Source organism: Triticum dicoccoides, chromosome 3B, assembly GCF_002162155.2.
Source record: "Triticum dicoccoides isolate Atlit2015 ecotype Zavitan chromosome 3B, WEW_v2.0, whole genome shotgun sequence".
Lineage (NCBI taxonomy): Eukaryota > Viridiplantae > Streptophyta > Magnoliopsida > Poales > Poaceae > Triticum > Triticum dicoccoides.
In genome coordinates, this window is record NC_041385.1 from 470,460,931 (window position 1) to 470,463,783 (window position 2,853).

At 40.5% G+C, this 2,853-nt stretch overlaps 3 non-coding genes across 3 annotated transcripts; all 3 read left to right on the forward strand.

Annotated features, from left to right (window-relative positions):
* The first annotated feature begins 842 nt into the window (after window positions 1-842).
* Window positions 843-960, forward strand: LOC119283042. The gene has a single exon (XR_005139001.1). It is a non-coding gene; the product is annotated as a small nucleolar RNA snoR104 (small nucleolar RNA).
* A 1,008-nt stretch (window positions 961-1,968) lies between these two features.
* LOC119283043 lies at window positions 1,969-2,086 on the forward strand. The gene has a single exon (XR_005139002.1). It is a non-coding gene; the product is annotated as a small nucleolar RNA snoR104 (small nucleolar RNA).
* A 431-nt stretch (window positions 2,087-2,517) lies between these two features.
* LOC119283044 lies at window positions 2,518-2,635 on the forward strand. The gene has a single exon (XR_005139003.1). It is a non-coding gene; the product is annotated as a small nucleolar RNA snoR104 (small nucleolar RNA).
* The last annotated feature ends 218 nt before the right edge of the window (window positions 2,636-2,853 follow it).

The following is a 2,853-nucleotide window of genomic DNA, read 5'->3' on the forward strand; positions in this document are numbered from 1 at the left end:
TTGGACAAGGGGTGCAGCCCCCTTTTCCTTCCTCCTCTCCCCCTCTTTCCTTCTCTCCTACTCCAACAAGGGAAGGAGGAGTCCTACTCCCGGTGGATTTAGTTCAACTTCCAGTTATGATTTCTTGAGGAGAACATTCCTTGTTTGTTTTTGTGTGTACAACAACTCTTGCTTACACATTGTGATCTCAACTCTCAAGGGGTTTCCAAATACTGATTTACTGGCAGCCCGACGGGAGCAGTGCACTGCCGCCACCTGTCCCATCCACGGTAAGACATCCTGTCTCCCCAGTAGCATACATACAGGGGAGGGGCGATCCTTTTCCATCGATTGCGAGATACTAGTTCTTGGGTATTCTTTTGTGTGTGCGCGCGATGATTTGGTCATGAGGTTTGATTTCCATTCCATGTTGTCGAATCACTCCCATCCTTGAACATTTTCGCTCTCAAGTGCAGCCAGTAAAGGTCTTATTAAACATTGTGGCACACTAAGTTTTGTTAACATTGCAGAAGTGTAATGCACAAATGCTAGTTTGTGCTTTCACTGCTCGTTGTGCATCTTAAAGTTATACCTCATTTCCTTGTTTTCTTTGATTAAACTGAATTGATTGAACTGAATAGGATGCATTGATTAGCAAATACTGCGATTATTCAGCTTTAATAAGTATATAAGGGATTGCATTTACCCGATAGTGAGCGTAATGTGCCTAAAAATTTCATCCTTTGAAGAAGCAAGTTGCATCCTGTCCTGTGTATATGCTCAACTGATTTTACCCTTTGAAGAAGCAAGTTGCATCCTGTCCTGTGCACACGCCCAACTGTTTACAGTCTGGAAGAAAAGAAAGGTAGCATCCAAAAGATAAGATGCCTGCCTGATACAATCTTCCTAGAGTAAAATTGTCATTTCCTGCTTGTGGTATTGCAAGCAAGTTCTGCGAGTCTCAAATGATAAGACAACTTCATCAGCTTTTGTGACCACACAGGTGGATTTGGTTTACTTCTAGTTATGGTTTCTTGAGGGGAACATTCCTTGTTTGTTTCCTTGCGTACAACAGTTCTTGCTTACTCATTGTGATCTCAAGGGGTTTCCCAGTTCAGTCTGGATTCCAGCCCTGGATATGGCAGTGCAATATGTCTTGGCTTTGATTGAGGGCCTTTTGGATATATTGGTGCGAGTTTTTTTGTGTGTATTTCTTGAATTCTTGTGGAAGCAAAATACTTCTTGACTAAAGCAATTTCTAGTACTTTGGCCACCTTATGAAATCTCCCTGAAGTAACATGGGAGATTTGATGATAACCCCCCTAGTTGGTTGACTTCTATCATAAGCCTTTATACGCCACGGAAGAAAAGAATGGTGACATTCAAAGGACAACATGCCTACCTGATATACTCTTTCCAAAATAAATTTTTCATTTCCTGCTGGTAGAAAATACTAGTCACATGCTAGTTCTGAGAAGGCAGGTCAGTTCTTTAGTCCTATTAAAGGACCTGCATAGTCATTGTAGCATATAGTAAGCTTGTACCAGGATGTAAGAGAGATGTAGCACATGTTGCTAAATAATAAGGGCATTTGCTGCCCAGCCAAACTGTTCTGTTTCTCCCCTGTTTTCTCCTCTATTCTCTCTGCTCTGTTTATCCACGTAGAAAGAGCTGAGAGATTGAGAGAGGGCTGCACCCAACATTTGTTGAGGGATTGTGGCCAACAGCCATTGCCTCCCGTTTTCTGATTATCTCAAACCTATGATCAGTCCGGTAACATGTATCATAAGATTTTCCATGATGATGCATCAAATATAAATATCCAATAACCACGATAACGTGGTAAATGGTGAGATTATTCAGCTTTAGGTATATAAAGGAATATATTTACCTGATAGTGTGCAGAATGTGCCTGAAAGTTTTATCCTTTGAAGAAGCAAGTTGCACTCCATGCACGTGCCCAACTGTTTACTGTATGAATGAAAATAAAGGTAGCATCCAAAAGATAAAATGGCTACCCGATACAATCTTCCTAGAGTAAAATTGTCATTTCCTGCTTGTGGTATTGTTAACAAGTTCTGCAAGTCTCAAATGATAAGACAACTTCATCGTGTTTGTGACCACATAAGTGGATTTAGTTCAACTTTCAGTTGTGGTTTCTTGAGGAGAACATTCCTTGTTTGTTTTCTTTTATAGAATCGTTCTTGCTTAATCATTGTGATTTCAAGGGGCTTCCCAGTTCAATCTGGAATTCAGCCCTGGATATGGCAGTGCAATATGTCTTAGATGATATGTGCTTTCACTGCTTATTTGTGGATCTGAAAGTTACTTCACTTCCCCATTTTCTTTGATTAAGAGGCGTTGGTTGAACTGAATAGAATTCATCGACTAGCAAATAGTGAGATTATTCAGCTTTAACTATATAAAGGAATACTTTTACCTGATAGTGTGCGGAATGTGCCTGAACATTTTATCCTTTGAAGAAGCAAGATGCATCCTGTACACATGCCCAGCCGTTTATGGTATGGAAGAAAAGAAAGGTAGCATCCAAAAGATAAGATGCCTACCCGATACGGTATTCCTAGATTAACATTACAATTTCCTGCTCGTGGTATTGTAAGTAGGTTCTGCAAGTCTCAAATGATAAGACACCTGATCCATGTCTGTGGCAACATAAGTGGATTTAGTTCAACTTGCAGTTATGGTTTCTTGAGGAGAACATTCGTTGTTTATTTTCTTGCATAGAACATTTCTTGCCTACTCACTATGATCTCAAGGGTTTTCCTAGTTTTTTTTGAATTTTCACCGGGGGGGGAAGAGGGTCCCCCACTTGGATATATTAACCAGAGGGGCAAAAACCCCGATGATTACACG